We start from the raw sequence: 19,627 nt of genomic DNA, 5'->3' as shown, positions 1-19,627 counted from the left end.
TGTCTTAAAAAAAGAAAGGAGAAGAAGGACAAGAAGAGGAGGAAGTGCTTGGTGTCCTCAGGGGTGGTTGTGCAGCACAGTTAGCACAGCAAGAGCACTGTCAGCTTTGGAAGGAGGAGGGGAGGCTTTGCCAGCCTTGGAAATGCTCATTTGGTCTGGCCTCCAGGGCAGCCTTCCTGCCTGCCTCTCTGCTCATGCTCAGCCTCTGCGCTGGACTTGCAGCTCCCTTCCAGTGGGCCTCAGCCCTGAGGGCTCTGGGAACAGACTCTAGGGAAGGATGAACATTAGAGGGAGCAGCCAGCAGCAGGAAGATACATGACTCACTGACTGAATCCATTTGTGCTGAAAGGGCCTTAAGAGGATCAGTGTTACCTCTTTCATTTATGGAGGAGGAAATGAGGCCCAGAGAGGGTGAAGGCTTACCTGAGGCCACACAGTGAGTTAATGTCAGGGTTGGAGCTGGAACCCAGGTTTCTGATCCTTAGACTTGGGGGTCTGCCACTGCTCCAGGACACCCCTTTCTACTCGCTAGGATGATTTCTTGTCTCCTTTTTTTTTTTTTTTTTTTTTCCCAGAAGACTCTGGATGTAGTTGGCTGGCCCTGAACTTGGTCCATAGTCCCAGGATGCAGATTTTACCCCTGGAAGTCCAACGGTGATCTGGAGAAATGACAAGAACGTCCTGCTCAGCACAGCCGAGGCCAGATGGGATGTCTTTAACAATCTGTGAGTTTCAAGCCAATGGGGTTGGTCAGGTGGTTGTGAGGAGAGCCACACAGCAACAACCTCATATCTGACAGGCTGGGGCCATGATGGGAGTTGTGCCAGTATGAAGACCCTCAAGGGTGTGTGTGGGGGACGGGATGTTAGCATAAGTAGATGTGAACTATGTGTGTGTGCGCAGTCATTAGAAAGAGTTAGATCCATATGTATGAGTTAAGAACTACCCAATATCCTCAGTGTTAAATTAAAGATGTAAGAGGCTAAGAAGTAAATTTAGCAGTAACTCTATTTTTCGGACCTAAAAATTCTTCATGAATGTTTACAAATATTTGCTTCAGGGCAGAGAAAGATACAAAAGGATATACTCCCAACTGCTAACACTGATTTACATCAAGGCATTGAGGTTATTACTTTAAAATCCTATCTTTCTAATATCTGGCCTATTAGAAAGAGTCTGAGACCATCATAACTTATGAAAAAACATGAATAAAGGAGAAAAGAAAGTCTATAATTTTGTGTGATTAAGACCCTGTTGCTGTGTGTAGACATGTACACACATGTCTGAGTATTTGAGCGTGTTGTTCCTGAGTATGTCTTAGAGAAAGTGTCTTCAGAGAGAGCAATACTTACTGTGCGAGCCCCAGACACTGGTCACATTGTCCAATCCTCGCACTCTGGAAAGAAAGCTCAAGGCTGTGGTACTACCTGAAAGTTTTGATGTAAACCACCAGGGCTCCTAGCTTAACCAAATGGCCTTTGATACATTACAAGCAGGAGAGGCTGGAGGAGAGACCGCTCCTTTGCCACCAGGACCACTGGCAGTTTAGAGTGCCCTTTGGGGAAATCCACATCCCTTTGCATGGTGTTTGCAGTGCAGCTCTGGTGTGCACAGTGCTGTGTGAGGGAGGAAATGGTTCTTCTGGGAGCTGACTGCATAGGGGGAGGGCTCGAAATCCCTGCCTCTTCAGGTCAGATGCCTTCTACAGGCAGAATCAGTTTTTTCCCCCCCTCTCTCTTATTTGCAAAAGCCAGGATTTCCCAGGCACCAGGAATTATTAATTGACTTAATTAAGGCTCATGGCAGTAGCTAAGGCTGGTTTCCCTGCTGACCTGGGCTTTAAAATTCCCCTCCACAGCTGCAAGGGCCTGTTCTTACCAACTGAGGGGGTAGAATGACTTTTTCCTAATGTTGGACGAGGTACTGTGTGTGTATGTATGCATGTGGACATGCTCATGTAAACATGTGCGCACACACATATGCAAGAAAAGAAAGCCCCGTCCCCTAGAGGAGACACCACAGAGCTGACAAAGGGTGGTGGTGGATGCACCTGGCCACAGGCCTGAGCACACGCTCCTTCTGTAATAGAAGCTAGTGGGTCGTCGGGGAAGTCATGATGCATTTTTGCATGGAAAAGCAGAAGCAATATGTCACGACTTTCCCGACGACCTGATATTACTCATGATGTGTTTTTTAACGCGAAACTGCGTCATGACTTTCCAGACGACCCAATAGATGCTTTACTGAGCTGGTGTCCTTCCTGCTGTAAATGCTACTGTGTTCCCTCTCCTCCCAAATTGGTTGGCAGCAGCTTGGTGATTTGGGGAGCAAAAAGGTCTTCCCTGTGGGCCCTGGAGCCTTCCCATTAGATAGGTGTCTGGGGATGAGGCAGCTGGAGTCAGGCTGGTGGGAGCAACAGAGGTGTTCTGGAATCTTCCTGAAGTTGCCTGGGCCCAGTGAGAGGGTGTGTCTGTCCTCCAAGAACTAGGGACACAGTGACTGGGACCTATGACTGTTTCCTCCCATAATCCATACTATGGATTATTGATTAGAAGGGGCTGAGGAGGAAAATATGAGGGAGGAAGAGGAATGGGTGGGAGGGAAGAAAGAAGAGGAGAAAGAGACACCCTCTCATAGAAATTTCCAAAAAGCCAGGAGGGACCTTGCCAAGCCCTTCCTAACCACCCCACATAGCATCAGTGTGAGGCTTCATGGGGAAGAGGAGCACCTGGGTGTGACCTCAGCCTGGGGACATTCTGGTCTCCCAGGCAGAAGGCCCTGAAGCCAGGCCTCCCGGCCTCTGTGTCTATAATCTGTGCTTAATCAAGTTCTGACATTTTTGCTTCTCCAAACCTCCCATCTTGTTTTCGCTGACTCCCCCACCCCCAGCTCCTTTTAAACCTAGGCCTCAGTTTCAGAGGGTGGAGGAAGGGACCTGATAATCCCCCTTGTCCCCAGCTCCCCTGTGCACTCTCCTGGATGGTGCCCACACCCCTGTCCATGAGCCCAGGTCAGTTGCTGACAGATGGTGAGGCCTCCACGAACTTAGACTCTTGTTCTGGTCTCCATCTGTTTTGAACATCCTCTCTCTCTGGCCACATCCTACTTACCTGGCAGGTTTCCTTCTCCTCCCTCACAGAAGCCCTCAGTCAGACTCCCTAGGGGTCCCCAAACACTGATTTTTGGCTTTGCCTGTGTAGTTTGGTTCCACCCTCCTGTGATAGTCAAAAGCCAACTCATCTCTCAAGACTTAATTCAAGCACCATCTCCAGGAAGCCTCTCTGGTCACTTCAGTTCCACTGACCGCTGCATTCCTCAATCCCACTGCATGTACAGTTCAGAGCACCCCAGTTCCACTTCTCATTATTGTTGGTTCAGCTGTTCTCAGACTGTCTGTGGGCATAGACTGTGCCTTTTATTTCCTTCTCTCTCTGCCAGCCCAGGAACCCAGACTGATGACTGACTGATCGAAATGGGCAAATTATAGGGAAGAGAGTTGGGGCAGGCAAAGTGCTGAGCAGGCCAGGACCTTTCTCTTCTTGAGCTTAAATACCCAGCTTTGGGACTATGCTCACATGATGGCCATGCTGTGTTTTGCCCACTCTATGGCAAACATATGGGGTACTCAGTTGCATGGAACCATTTGCATTTCTTGCTTCCCACATGGAGAGAGCCAAGTGGTTGTTCAGAGTCAGAAACCATTGGAACAGGAGTGAATTGGGGGTTGTAGCTCCTGCTCCTTCTCTGATGTGGGAATCAACTACTAAACTGCCAACCCATTTCAGGGACGAGGAGCTCTGTCTTCTCAAGGCAAACCATTGCCTCTCACACTTAGACGCACGGGAGTGTCACCTTTATTCAGAGTGCAAAGGTGACGGTGGGGCAAGGTACTGGTTTTCCTGTCACTGGCATTTATAATTTTTTCCCATGCTTCCTCTCCATGGTATGTGGTCTCTCCTTCCATAGAAGTCAAGAAGGGGAGATTTGATAGAGATTATCACTAAGGTTCCTTACAATGTGGATTTCTGTTCCAACTGTGGTAAGTATCTTTGTCACAGTGAGTCAGGAATCTCAAATCTCTAGTTGCAAATGACAAAAATCCCTATTATTTATATCTCTAGGTGTCCTCAGTTTTCTGGTATTTTTGTCAATGAAGTGTCAATGTCTGGCAGACACAATCAACATTCTCATAGCCATGCAACTCCTGTTTTCCACTGATAGAACCAATGTGACCAGCCTTCAGGGGGTGAATCATAATTGACCATGATGGCTCTCTGTGTCAGGGTGCTCAAGAACACTTCCAGGTCTGGTGATTTGCTATGGAGATTCATAGGCCTCAGCATGTCATCCTCATGACTAATTTTATTACAGTGAAAAGATACATTCAAAGCAAAGTCAGCAAAGGGGAAAGTGCATGGAGCAAAACCCAGAGGAAACCAGGCATAAGCCTCTAAAAGTTCCCTCTAGGGTTGGGGAGGACTGGCAGGTGGCATGGTGGTTAAGAGTGCTAGACTCCCACATGGCCAACTGTGGTTTGAGTCCCAGACCTATCGGCTTTCTCTCTCTCTCTCTCTCTCTGTCCCTCTCTGGTCAAATTAAAAAAAATAAATAAGTAAAGTTAAATAGAGTAATTCTTAAAAAAAAAAAAAAAAAGAGGGCAAGCTCTCTTTAAAAAAATTAAAAATAAAAGTTCCCTCTGGGTGGAGTTACACAGGACATGCTTAATTCCTCCAGTCAGTTGTGAAATGTTACCCGTCAGTGACGTTCATTAGGGACTCAGTGCCCAGGGTTTCTACCAGGAGCTGGTCACACTGTGCATACCAATGTCCCAGACTCTCGGGAGGAAAGTAGGTGTCCAGCATAATCCATATTGTTTATACACACAATGTCAGCACGGTGCAATACCATGCACTCAGTGTCTTAAAGAGCTGGCATGTATTTTCTTATAGTTCTAGAGGCTAGAGGTACTGGTAGGTTTGATTTCTTCTAAGACTTCTCTTTTTGACTTGCAGGTCACTGATCAGTTCTGGGAATGGTGAGATTCCTGAAATCCAACTTCCTAGATAGTTACCAAAGGTCAACCTTATAAGCAGGCCTTTCTAAGGATAGCAGTCTTGGCTTGCAATTTTAACTCTCCCTAATATACAACCCATTTTTTCTTGTCTGATACCTGTTTTCTCAATCTCTTGTGCAGCTATGAGTGGCCACATGATTCAGTTCTGGCCAATAAATTGCAAAGGGAGAGTATTCTCATAACAGCAGTCCTATTGTACGAGAACGAAACCCCAATACATGAAAGGTAACTAATGGGAAGGGGACAAGAAACTAGGTCCTTGGTGATAACTTCAAGTCAATGCACCATACATCATGACTCTTCCAATGACCCAATATAATGACAGAGATGAGGCATAATAAAGGTAAGAAGTAAATGGAGATAGAATAACTGGTGACCACAGGTGATGGACAAAGGAGAGGAGAGGGAGGCCCTCAGGAGAGGTTCTAGAGAACAGACAAGGGCAGAGAGGAGAAAACGACCGTATTCCTGGGCTGTGTGTAAGCCAGATTCCTCTATGTCACTGGGGCTTGGAGAGATCACCGCAGATTTTTCCAGAGGCCAGGCTCTCAGGTGACAATGAAGTGAAAGTAGTAGCTGCCATGTGGCCTCTGACTCATTACTAAGGAAGACAGTCAATTTTACATGAGATGCCTGAGGTGTGACCTTCCAGTCAGACTTGATTTGAACCGACTGATTTGGGGCTCTTGGAAGGATAATTTGTGGTCCAAGACTATTAGCTAAGGTGTGAGTGAGTCAGAGTAGTCCCAAACCCAATGCAGATTAATTCAAGTCAAAAAGAGGACTATATTGACTTGTCTAATTGGAAAGTCCAGTCATAATTGGATGGAGGGGAGCGTCAGGGTTAATGCTCTTCCTCTTTCTCTCTGTTCATCTTGTTTTTATGTGGCTTCCTTCCTTGACAGGCTCTCTTTTCATGTTTGTTGCGAAAGCTGCTGGAATCCTGCCCAATGTGCATAAAACAAATCCAATCATGAGTAGTGGTGATTAGTAACCTAAATCAAGGAACATTCTGCAAAATAACTGACCTATATTTTTAAAAAATGTCACTATCATGAAAGACAAAGAAAATCAGATGAGACTAAGATATGAAAGCTAAATGCAATGTACCATCCTGGACCCTAGATTAGCAGAGAGATAGGGGGAGAGAGAAGGAGAATGATAATAAAAAAAGCAAAATGTTCCTGTAGGCTAAAGTTATACTAAGTTCATTGTACAAGTCTTGCTACTTTTCCATAAGTTTGAATTTTTTTTCTGAATTTAGATTAAAGAAAACATTTGTTTGGAGAAATTCCTGCTATCGGATTCACATACTTGCCAGAGAAACAGAGAGACAGAAAGCGAGAAATCATTCCCCGTCCCCGGGGGGGGATGGCCACACAGCAATCCATTCTCCTCCATTCTCCTCTCTGGATTTTGGGCATGTACACACATGTACCCAGTATGATTCTGAAGCCACTGGGTCAAGAACTCGAACCATAGTAAGCCATGTGGGAGTCCAGCAACATACCCACTATGCCATCTGCTGGCTCCTAAATTTAAAACTTATTTAAAAAGGAGCTGACTGCTATCTCTCAATATCTATGTATAAATATCATGCAAGAGTCTAATTGATTAAACTAGAGTACATGTTCTTTCATTGAGAGGAGGGGTTAGACACTGATCGACAGCTTTACCAAGGACCATGTGAAATGGGGAGGAATTGCCCCAGTGTCCAAAGGGAGGAGCATAGGAGAGTATGCTGGTCACCTAGAATGAACACCAATGCACCTATCACAACCTCTGCCTCTCTTCTTTCTTTTCATAGCTCCTGTCTCCGAGGACCTCCTCTGCAGGTCACTGCCATCCACATGCTGCCTGGTCCTGTCTTCCCAGGCTATCCCTTTCTTCAAAATGGCAGCAGAGGCAGACACCTCTTAACAAATAACTCTACCCTTGGGCCTTTGGTGACTCCTCGCTCCTCCCAACATACTCACCTGGACCCCATTAGTCTTGGTCCCAACCTCCCTTAGGAATCTGTGTTTATGTAAAAAGTACTGCCAAGAGTTACCTGTGTGCCGTTACCAGTAGCTTATAGAGTCACATTTCAACTCGGTTAAGCCAGGGAAGGGAAGCCAATGGCAGGAGCTGACACAGAAGCATTCAAGAAGATAAGGAATCTGGGACAGGTGGGCTTCTGGCTTCTTTTGCATCCCCTGTGTTCATGGCTTTTTTCTTTATCTCAGGCTAGAGTTTCTGACAGGGAACTGAGTGCTATCCTTCCCAGTTGGAGGAAGCCCGAGTCACCACAAGGAATCAGGCCAACATCACTTCATCTCCTATCATGCAATGTTGACAATTGATTTGTTTCCCACCAGTAAAGCAGAGTTAGCAAAGGGTTTGCTGAAGTTGAATTTGTGCAGTCTTGGCATGGAGACTTCTGCATTCAGACTTCTTGAGAACAAAGCAGGATTCTTGGAGCCCATCTGCTGAGAGCGAAACTAGGAAGACTAAATGAAGAAATGTATCCATCCATTTATTCACTTACAAAAGGTTGAATTGCATAGTGGTTAAAATAGATCTTCAGGAGGCCAATGGGTGGCATAGTGGTTAAGGTGCTGAACCTCCACATGGCTGACTAGGAGTCCTGGACCTGATAGTTTGCTCTCTCACTTTCTCTTTCTCATGTGCGCTCTCTTTCTCTCTCTGGTGAGCACAAATGCCCTGTAGCAAAAAAAAAAAAAGATAAATAAAATTAAATAAATAATTCTTAAAAAGAAAAAAAAAAGACCCTTGGAATAGCACCCTGTGACAGTCGTAGCAGAGAGGCCTTTGCTCTGGGATTGCATTGCCTGGTTTTAAATCTGTCTCCACCTCCAGCTGGTTGACATTGGGCTATATTCTTCATGTCTCTGTGACTCAGTGGCCTCATATGTAAAGTGAAGATAATTCCTGACTCAGAAGATTCTTGTGAGAATTAAATACATTCTCAGTACTCTGGAACACTTAAAATAGCATTGTAATTATTCACTGCATTAAATTAAATTAAGCTTGGTAGAATACTCCCAGGAGAGCATCTGGGTCTGAGGCTTGTGCGTGTGTGTGTGTGTGTGTATGTGTGTGTGTATGTGTGTGTCTTTTTCCTTTTTAATTGCCAGAGGCACCTGCCAGAGATAGACAGAGAGACAGAGAGAGAAGGAGAAAGCACCCCCTAAGGGGCATAGCAATGTCACAACCCTTTTCATCCTGTCAGGATTTGGGGCACACAAGCACATTTGCCCAGTGGGTTTTCAAGCTACTGGGTTCAGAATTTAAATGGTTGGCCATGTGGGATCTGGCTTCCCTTAGACTGGCAGAGGACAGTGAAAAAAATCAACATACAAAACGACCTTTTGTACATGGCAAAGGACCCTGGTGATTTAATAGCATCCTGAGCATTTCGCATCCATGAAGTAGGGATTGGGGCTCTGTACCAGAGCATCTTGCATCTCCTTTTCTGGAGAGGGTTGGATGAGATCTTTCTAAAATTATTATTATTTTTATTTTTAAGAAAGGGATTTTTGCTGAAGGGGGTGTGTGTTCGCTGGAGAGACAGAGAGGGACAAAGAGCAAGAAAGTGAGAAATCACACACACACACACACACACACACACACACACACACACACACCTGGGGGAGGGGATAGTCTGCTACAATCCCTTCTCCTCCTTTCTCTTCTTGGGATTTTGAGCACACATGCACATGTGCTCAGCGTGAGTTCAAGTCGCTGGGTCTGGGACTTGAACCATGGTTGACTACGTGGGGGTCCAGCAATGTAACCATTACACCATCTGCTGGTCCCATGGATTGAATGAGATCTTTTATGCAAGGCATGTTCTTAGGGAGAGGAAAGTCCAATTACTTTTTATTGGTGGTTTTCAAATCAGAATCCAAAGTCCACAAATGGGTTTACTTGATTATTTTACTCAATTTACTTTTATAAAATTTAGTTTTGTTATAGGGTACCTGCACTTGCCAAAGAGACTGAGAGAGAGTGAGGGAAAGTGAGAAATCACCTCCTGGGGTTTGGCCATGCCACAGTCCATTCTCCGGTATTCTCTTGGGATTTGGGGAATGTGCTCACATACGCTCAGTGTGATTTTAAAGCTGCAGAGTCTGAAGCTCGAACTGTACAGTCAGCCATGTGGAATCCAACACCTTAAACTCCATGTCACCTACTGGCTCTCAATTTGCCTTTTTTTTTTTTTTTTGAGAGGTTTTTGCTATAGGGTGCGTGCACTCGCGAGACAGAGAGACATAAAGGGAGAAATCACCCCCCAGGAGGGATGGCCATGCCGCAATCCCTTCTCCATTCTCCTCTTGGGATCTTGGGAATGCACGCACACGCGCCTGGCATGAGTTTTAAGCCACCAACTACGTGGGAGTCCAGCAACATAGCCATTACACTAACTGCTGGTCCCTTGCTTTTTATCTATAACATTTATTTCATTTATCTCTTTTTCCATGAGTCATTTGTCTTATAAAATTCCCTACTGTCTGGATTTGGTTGATTGCTTTCCCATGGAGTTGTTTAATTTATCCCTCTAACTCTTGCATTTCCTGCAAATTGGTCCTTTATATTCAGATTTATATCTATCCACCTATCTATTCATCTACCTACCTATATATATACACACAATTGTATATATATGTGTATATATATGTATATATATGTATATACATATATATACATATATATACAATTTGGCAAAAATATTTCAAAGGTAGTGCTGAGTGGCATAAGAAGGTACACAATGTCAAGATATTTTTAGTTTAGGTGAGAGATCTGTGGGTTCAGGTAGTGCCAACCTGATTACTGCATTTACTGTGCCTTGAAGGCATTCAACTATCGCTCATCGTTGCCTGTGTCCATCATTTAAACCCAAAGTGGGGATTTTTAAAAAAATTATCTCAGTGGAACGTATGTTGAAATCCAAACTAATGATGGTTGTATTTTAAAGTATGATTTACCTTTATTCCTATAACTTAGTTTAATATTCTTCATCTTCTATTTATTTCTAGAATTACTTATTAATTTTTTAATGGGAGCAATAATGAAATAAATGTATTCCTTAAATATATGCTTCTCTCTCTCTTTCATCCCCTAATGTTAGTTGATAATATTATCTCTCTTAGTTTTTAATTTTTGTACTATTAAATGTACTTTATACATTTTAAAATTTGAGTTCTCAGCCTTTAAGGCTATCCTTGACACCACATGCATTAAGCCACCATGCTCTGTCTCCTTTTCTCCTCAGGTTACTGATACAATTTCTACTTTGTTAGAATATATGCTATTTGCTGTCTTTTCTGTCATCTTAATGTTTCTTATTTGTTTATTTGTTTTCCATTCCTTCCCCCCCACATTTTATTGATTCACAAAATTTCTTAAATAATCTAACTACTTTCAATAGCAAGTTCAGCTGGTATATACATATCTGTGAACAAAAGTTGACTTTAGGCATGAAACTCTGTGGGTAGAATGAATATACTATAAAATAGCACATAGCTGAGGCTGTATAGCTTACTGTGGTCACTAAATAGGTATTTTTTAAAATACTTTTTTTTAATTTAAAGAAAGGCTGTTTTAGCTTTAATAAATCAAAATAAAAAAATATTAAGAGAACTTTGCTTAAGACCTAAAGCCAGGAAACAGGTTAGGATTCTGTTTGATTAGTAGGTACATGGACCTGTCCACAACTCAAGAGAAGACAAAACTCCTTAACACTGGAAAACAAAGCATGGAAGATCAGTAATGTTTTAGTCAAAAGTCATAAAATTCGATTTCACCAGTTCAAGCTCATGTACTTTATCTTCTGTTGTGGTCTGATCTTTCTTTTTAAACTCTGGAAGATAACATTCAACTCTGGACTTGTCCCTACCATTAAGCTGGCCATTTTCTTAGTTGTCTTTAGATCTCTTGTTTCTGCGTGTCTAACTTTAGTTTTCCTGGGATAAGCACTCCTTTCAGAACTTCTTGGAGAGCTGGTCTGGTGTTGGCAAATTCTTTCAGATTTTGTTTATTTGACAATGTTCTTGTCTTCTCATCTTAAGGATAATCTTGCTGGATATAGCATTCTTGGTTGAAATTGTTTTTCGCTCAATACTTTGAATATATTTTCCCATTCTTTTCTTGCTTGCATTGTTTCTGATGAGAGGTCTGCTGTTAGCCTGATGGGATATCCTTTGTAGGTAACATGCCGTTTCTCTCTTTCTAGTCTGAATATCTTGTTTTTATCTCTGTTTTTGGTCATTCTGGCTACAATGTGTCTTGGAGAAGATCTTCTTGGGTTGATCCTATTTGGGATCTTTTGCATTTCTTGGGACTGGATCTTTGAATGCCTCTCTAGGTTTGGAAAGTTTTCTTCCAGGATTTCATGGACTAGATTATCAATGCCCTTATTAGTTTCTTCACCTTCTGGGACATCAATTATAGGGATGTTTGGATGTTTGATGGTATATAGTATTTCTGGTGTATTATTTTCATGTTTGGATGTTTGATGGTATATAGTATTTCTGGTATATTATTCTCATTTTTCAGTCTTTGTGGTGGATTTTACTAGTACAGCTATTCTGTCTTCTACATCTGAGATTCAATATACTGTATGATCTAGTCTGCTTTTTTTTTTTTTTTAGAGGTTTTTCACTATAGGGCGCATGTGCTCCCCAGAAAGACAGAGAGACAGAAACGGACATAGAGACAGAAAGCGAGAAATCACCCCCCAGGGGGGATGGTCACGCCGCAATCCCTTCTCCTCCATTCTCCTCTCGGGATCTTGGGCACGCATGCACACGTGCCCGGCGTGAGTTTTAAGCCACCGGGTCCGGGACACGAACCGCGGTCGACTACGTGGGAGTCCAGCGACATAGCCATTACGCTAACTGCTGGTTCCCTAGTCTGCTTTTAATACAAAGGAGATTTTGACTTCCTGTATTATAGCCTTCATCTCCAACAGTTCAATTTGATTCTTTTTTTATAGTGTATATTTAATCTTTTAGATCTTGCAAGAATTTTCTCACCTCCTGGAACTCGTCAGCTTCTTTCTCCTGCCTCTTCTGCAGTTCATTTTCTCTCTTCTCTTCCATCTCTGTTAGCTTTGTCACTATGAATATTCTAAATTCTTTATCTGACATTTTCATAAGTTTGATCGTACTGTCTGAGGATGAAGAGGAGTTATTCTTTTCCCTTGGAGGAGAGGTATTTTTCTTGCTTTCACATATTTCTTGTGATCCCGTGGTAATTTCTAGTTATCTGATGGTGGTGCATTTCTCCCTAATTCTTGAAGTTCAATTTGGGCATTCAGAGGCATGCAGGAGGAGGTGATCTGCAATCTCTCTTCCATTTTGATTTCACTCTTTGTGTATGAGATTCAGTGGGAATAGAGGAGTATTCTGACCTTAATTGTATTCAGATGTTTGGATCCTGTTTCCTTGGACCTGCCTAGACACTTAGTGCATAGAGGCCACTAGAAATGAATCTGGAGGGAGAAGTCTCAGCAGGACAAAATCTTCATTTTTAGTCAAGGAAAGCAGTATTTCACAGCTCAAGTTTGGTATCCATCTCAGGATGGACCTGGCCTCAGGATGGACCTGACCTGTGTCTTTTCCATTAGAAATGAATCTGGAGGGAGAAGTCTAAGCAGAAAATCTTCATAATGTTTAATTTTTATCATACAACATACGTGTTCACTGCCTGTCCTTTGTTTTTTAAAGATTTTTGCCATGGGGTGTGTGAATTCACCAGAGAGAGAGACAGTGAGGGGGAAAGTGAGAAATCACCTCCATAGAGGAATGGCCACACCACAATCCTTTCTCTTTCATTCTCCTCCTGGGATTTTGGGCATGCATGCACATGTGCCTAGCATGATTTTAAAGCCATCAGGTCAGAGACTCAAACCATGGTCAACCAAGTAAGAGTTCAGCACCTTAACTACTATGCCACCTGCTGGCCCCACTAACAGTCCTTTCATATAATTTTTTCACTCACTATGTGTCTCACATAAGTGGTCATCTAGTAGATTCCTCAAGAGGGCTCATGAGAGCAGTATTTCCTAACTTTTAATGTGCTTAAAGCCATCTGTCTGTTAACTCGGTAGTGGAAATTAATTTGGTCGAAAATAAGGAAATAGAATTTTAGCCCTTCTTCCCTCCCTCCCTTTCTCTCCATCCCGCTCTCTTCCTCTCCTTGTTCCTCTCCTTTCTCTGACTCTCCCCTCTCCTCTCCATTCTGTTGTTCCATTGTTTTTTTTTTTTTTTTTTGGATTAAAGTTACTCTATAGACAACAGAGGCTTGATATAATGAGTGTGTGTTTCAGATAGGGCCTCACTCTGTCTCCATCCTCCTGCCTCACAGCATGCACCATCACACCTGGCTTTTTTAGTGTGGCCAGGACTACCATGTAGCCTCAGCCTCATCCTGTCAAGAAATAGTGTTCAGGGCATGTGTGCTCACTGGAGAGAGACTGAGAGATGGAGAGAGAAAGAGAGAAAGGACCCCCAAACGGGATGACCATGTTGCAATCCTTTCTCCTCTGTTCTCTTTGGGCATGCACGCACATGTGCCCATTGTGCTTTTCAAACCATTGGTTCTGGAACTTGGACCATGGAGTTGGCCATGTCATATTTGGCCACCTTAACCGCCATGCCACCTGGTTGGCCTGATATATTCTTTTTTCTTTCTTTAAGAGAGATTTTTGCTGTAGGGTGCATGTGTTCACCAGAGAGACAAAAAGTCAGAAAGTGAGAAAGCACCCCACAGGGGGGATGGCCATGCCACAATCTCTTCTCTTCCATTCTCCTCTTGGGATTTTGGACATGCATGCACATTTTTGCCTGACGTGAGTTTTAAGCCACTGGATTCGGGACTTGAACCACAGTCGACTACGTTGGAGTCCAACAACGTAACCATTGTGCCACCTGCTGGTCCCAGATATAGTCCCCCCCCCCCCCGATTGCCCAAAGAACTTTCGCTTTATCTCTGAAGTCCAGTCAATTTGTTACTGTACACCTCAATGTCGGCTTTCGTGGGTCAGTTCATCCTGGGTTACTGTGTACCCTTTCAATAAATAAATTTAGCTCTTATGATTCAAGATTTTGTGAGTGCATCACTTAGCCTTCCCAACTATCAAGTCAGTGGAGACACTTACCTGTGGCTCATTTCCCCACCTACTCACTCCCTGTTCCTAAGATTCATTCTTGCTCCTGTGTCCCCACACCAGCTGTTTCCTGCAAAGATACTTGTCTATGCCATGGACAATTTAGTCACTCCTCTGCCACTCTAAATCAAATCAATTTCTTTTTTAAAATTTTTTTTATAGCATCGTTTCTCTGCATGCCCCTTTGAATCTTTCCTTCTCTTTCATTCTCCTCCTGGGATTTTGGGCATGCATGCACATGTGCCTAGCATGATTTTAAAGCCATCAGGTCAGAGACTCAAACCATGGTCAACCAAGTAAGAGTTCAGCACCTTAACTACTATGCCACCTGCTGGCCCCACTAACAGTCCTTTCATATAATTTTTTCACTCACTATGTGTCTCACATAAGTGGTCATCTAGTAGATTCCTCAAGAGGGCTCATGAGAGCAGTATTTCCTAACTTTTAATGTGCTTAAAGCCATCTGTCTGTTAACTCGGTAGTGGAAATTAATTTGGTCGAAAATAAGGAAATAGAATTTTAGCCCTTCTTCCCTCCCTCCCTTTCTCTCCATCCCGCTCTCTTCCTCTCCTTGTTCCTCTCCTTTCTCTGACTCTCCCCTCTCCTCTCCATTCTGTTGTTCCATTGTTTTTTTTTTTTTTTTTTTTGTTTAAAGTTTTCTTTTTTTTTTTTTTTTTTTGGATTAAAGTTACTCTATAGACAACAGAGGCTTGATATAATGAGTGTGTGTTTCAGATAGGGCCTCACTCTGTCTCCATCCTCCTGCCTCACAGCATGCACCATCACACCTGGCTTTTTTAGTGTGGCCAGGACTACCATGTAGCCTCAGCCTCATCCTGTCAAGAAATAGTGTTCAGGGCATGTGTGCTCACTGGAGAGAGACTGAGAGATGGAGAGAGAAAGAGAGAAAGGACCCCCAAACGGGATGACCATGTTGCAATCCTTTCTCCTCTGTTCTCTTTGGGCATGCACGCACATGTGCCCATTGTGCTTTTCAAACCATTGGTTCTGGAACTTGGACCATGGAGTTGGCCATGTCATATTTGGCCACCTTAACCGCCATGCCACCTGGTTGGCCTGATATATTCTTTTTTCTTTCTTTAAGAGAGATTTTTGCTGTAGGGTGCATGTGTTCACCAGAGAGACAAAAAGTCAGAAAGTGAGAAAGCACCCCACAGGGGGGATGGCCATGCCACAATCTCTTCTCTTCCATTCTCCTCTTGGGATTTTGGACATGCATGCACATTTTTGCCTGACGTGAGTTTTAAGCCACTGGATTCGGGACTTGAACCACAGTCGACTACGTTGGAGTCCAACAACGTAACCATTGTGCCACCTGCTGGTCCCAGATATAGTCTCGTGAGTGATTCGAACCCCCCCCCCCCCCGATTGCCCAAAGAACTTTCGCTTTATCTCTGAAGTCCAGTCAATTTGTTACTGTACACCTCAATGTCGGCTTTCGTGGGTCAGTTCATCCTGGGTTACTGTGTACCCTTTCAATAAATAAATTTAGCTCTTATGATTCAAGATTTTGTGAGTGCATCACTTAGCCTTCCCAACTATCAAGTCAGTGGAGACACTTACCTGTGGCTCATTTCCCCACCTACTCACTCCCTGTTCCTAAGATTCATTCTTGCTCCTGTGTCCCCACACCAGCTGTTTCCTGCAAAGATACTTGTCTATGCCATGGACAATTTAGTCACTCCTCTGCCACTCTAAATCAAATCAATTTCTTTTTTAAAAATTTTTTTATAGCATCGTTTCTCTGCATGCCCCTTTGAATCTTTCCCTTTTTTTCATCACTACTTTCATCACCTGAGATCAGTCGTCTGATGCAACAGAAGTAGACTTTGCATTTTTGTTTTTTCCCTTTGATGTTTGGGGTGTTCCTTCCCAAGAACAAGAGGAGAAATGAGACTGCTCCTGCTCCAACAGAAATCCTGCTTTCGTGGCTCCCTGGAGGATGTCTTCTTGCAATCAGCACATTCCACTGTCTTGAGGGAGTATGTCTTATTCCCTCATCTCCCCAGCTCTCAGCACAGCAACTGACACTTCACAGGTATTTCTGTCACTGAGTGTTGAAAAGGATATTGTTGTTTATTTATGTTTTGCTATGGAGTGCATACACTAGAGCGAGAAAGTGAGGCCCCAGTGGGGTATGGCCACTTCAAGCTGCAATCCTTTTTATTCCATTGCTGCTTCCCATCAGCATTTTGGGCATGCATACACACACGCCTAGCTTATTTCTCATGCCATCAGGGCTGGGAGTTGAACTGTAGGCCATGTGGGATCTGGCTTCCAATGCCCAGTGCTTAACCACTGTGCTACAGGCTGGCTCACATACAGATGATCTCGATATTCAGGGAACTCTTGGCATAGTAGGAATGAAAGGGAATGGGACCTGGACTCGGCCTCCTCACAGCTGTATTGTCCTGCTTTCTGAAACCATCCTGGCCTGTGGCAACTGGCTACGAACGCCTCGGTCCCACTTGCCATGCAGTGAGGAGAGCCTCGATGTCCTCCACCTTTTTCTGGGTGGTTCTCGTAGTCACTTGTTCCAATTCCTTACTTTTGTAAACTCCTAACATTAGCGTCTGAAGACTGTTTACTTTTCACTTTCAGGGGCCTACTCAAGATGGGTCAGGCTCTATTTCCCTTTATTTCCTCAAAACACCACTTTAGCTACAAAACTCACTAAACTGGGACCAGCAGATGGTGAAATGGTTACATTGCTGGACTCCCATGTAGTCAGCAGTTTGAGTCCTGGACCTGGGTGCTGAAAACTCACACTGGTCATGTGGGCGTGTGTGGAGAGGAGAATGGAGAAGAGATTACGACATGACCATCTCCTCTGGGGGGTAATTTCTTGCTTTATGTCTCTCTATTCCTCCATAACAAAATCTCTCAAAAAGCAAAACAAACTCATTAAACTGTAGTAACACACAGCACACAAAAAAAAACGGGTCCTAGTTCTTTTTTTTTTTTTTTTAGTTCCCCTCAATGGGGCATAGTCATGCCACAACACAACTTCTTTTTTTAAAGATTTTTTGCCATAAGGGATATGCACTGTATGGATTTGGGGCATGCACGCACGTGTACCTGGCGTTTTTCAGGCCGCAGGGTCTGGGTTGCAAAGCAGAGTCAGCCATGTGGGATCCAGCACTTCAACCACCGTACCACCTGCTGGCCTTACAGTCCCTTCTTCTACATTTCTTCATCCTGTCAGGGTTTAGAAATGCACACACACATGCCCAGCGTGTTTTGCAAACCACCAGGGCCAGGATTTGAACTGCAGTTGTCCATGTAAGATCCAGCTTCCTTAACCACCAGACCATAGGCAGGCACATTCCTTAAATGTCCCCCCTCAGACTTCTCACTGGTCTTTGCTCCCCCCCACATACCCTGGCCTCTTACCACTTTGCTGGGCCCCCTCCTCACTCCCAGGCAGCAATGCCTCCCTGTCCCTGTGCTCCCTCAGTTCCCTCCTCTGGGATTGCCTACGGGAGCTTCAGCTTCTCCTGCCAGCATCAGGCCAAACCTTCGTCCCCTTGGTCTAACCCCCACCTCTACACCATCTAGCCCTCCTTCTGCAGTGAAAAGACCAGCAGAGTAATGGTTAAACACAAGCCAGAGTCCCCGTTTCCCCAGGTTCCCAGTCTTGCCTCCTCACGGCCTCTGCTGCTGAACTAGCCAGGCTAGCACCGTGGCTCACCTGGACTGCACAGAGGCCTTTCAGGTGGCCTCCGGGACAGCATTCTTGGCCTCCTCTGAGCCATACTTTTAAAAAATTATTGCTGTAGGTGGGCACTCAGTGGAGAGAGAGAGAGAAAGAGAAAGAAAGTGAGAATTCACTCCCCAAGGGGGATGGCCACACCACAATCCCTTCTTTATTCTCTTGAGATTTGGGGCATATATATATATATATATATACACACACACACACACACAACACCTGGTGTGAGTTTTAAGCTGTCAGATCTGGAACTTGAACTGTGGTCAACTGCGTGGGAGTCCAGTGACTTAACCATTACGCCATCAGCTGGTCACGCATTCCCTTCTCTTTCATTCTCCTGTCAGGATTCTGGACGCACACACACACACACACACACGTGCCTGCATGTTTTTCAAACTGCCAGGTCAGAGACTCGAACTGTACACCAAACCATAAGAGATCCAGCCATCTTAAGCACCACAGCCCTGCTGGTCCCACACGAGACTGTTCTTTCCAGACAATGGTGTGATCACATGACCTCCCTGTTTAAAACACATCAGCTCCATCCCATTGTTGGTCAGATAGCACCCCAACTCGTATCAGTGCCCCCAAAGCTCTGCCAGGCCCACCCTGCTCTCTTCTCACCCTCGTCCCACACTGCCCTTGCTGTTGCTCTTGCCATGCAGGTTGGTTTTCCTCAAATCCTCCCAGCTCTCTCTAGTGGCCCAGCTGGGGTCCTGCCTCTCCTCCTCCCAGTTCTGTTCTCCTCTGGCTCCTCCTATGAGTGACTTTTTAGGGAGCACTTACAGACCCTTCACTCTGAGCAGTGAACTTTCTTCTCCCTCTCTAGCACTGACGACTCTTTCCACTTTGTCTGCTAGAGTGTGAGCTCCAGGAAGGGGGGACTGTCACTGTCTTATTCATTACTCCATCTCCAACTCCCGATGTGGGGTCTGGCACAAACACTCAATAAATTGACTTGAGCATCCAAGAGAATGCTCCAACTGCCCTGCCCACTGGCGCCAGGGACACTGCTGATCATGGAAAAATCCCGTCACTCAGAAGTGGAATCCTCACCCTTTTAAGGAAATGGAGAAAGCTGTGTTGTAGTTCCATGTGGGCGCCAGGGCTTCTGCCATTTCAAGGGCGCTGAGGGGAAGGTGCAGCCATAGCTGCCCAGCTGGTACCTGCAGAATCGCACTGAGATGGCTTTCCTCACGGTCGGGTGTTGCTTAGCCACGGTTCCAGAGTCATACAGTTGCTATGAGAAATGCTTCCGCTCCTGCTGACGAAGTCATTTCTGCAGGGAACTGGCTGCCTTCCAAGAGGAAGGAAGGGCTCCTGAGATGCCTCTGAAAAGGCTGAAAGAATTTCCAAAATAGCAACTTAATGTTGTACCACATATGGGATTTTCAAATTCACAGCTGGTTGGAAAGCCATTTCCGCTTCAAACCGTTTGCGTTACTGTCTCCGTGACTTCAGTCACCAGGACGTTGTCTCTGGGCTGTCAGGAGTTTCTCTGCCTTTTTCTCCCCGACTGCTCCTCCCCCTCGAACGTGTCCAGTTGTGCGGTACGAGCATCTAGGTGTCCGCATGGAGGACGAGCTCACTGGAGGTGGGGCCACCTCTGCACGTGGTTCCATTGCTGCTGCAAATAGCTGAACCGTTA

The 19,627-nt window shown here is 44.6% G+C and overlaps 1 long non-coding RNA gene across 2 annotated transcripts; it reads left to right on the top strand.

Moving 5' to 3' along the window:
• The first annotated feature begins 201 nt into the window (after window positions 1–201).
• On the top strand, window positions 202–7,215 carry LOC102490859 (uncharacterized). 2 transcript variants are annotated; one of them, XR_334443.3, is made up of 4 exons: window positions 202–436; window positions 579–725; window positions 5,195–5,299; window positions 6,882–7,215. It is a non-coding gene; the product is annotated as an uncharacterized LOC102490859 (long non-coding RNA). The 2 variants fall into 2 exon arrangements; XR_003549279.1 differs by lacking the exon at window positions 5,195–5,299.
• The last annotated feature ends 12,412 nt before the right edge of the window (window positions 7,216–19,627 follow it).

The sequence above is a fragment of the Tupaia chinensis genome, unplaced genomic scaffold, assembly GCF_000334495.1.
Source record: "Tupaia chinensis unplaced genomic scaffold, TupChi_1.0 Scaffold000217_1, whole genome shotgun sequence".
Classification (NCBI taxonomy): Eukaryota; Metazoa; Chordata; class Mammalia; order Scandentia; family Tupaiidae; genus Tupaia; species Tupaia belangeri.
This window is presented reverse-complemented; position numbering and strand designations above follow the sequence as displayed.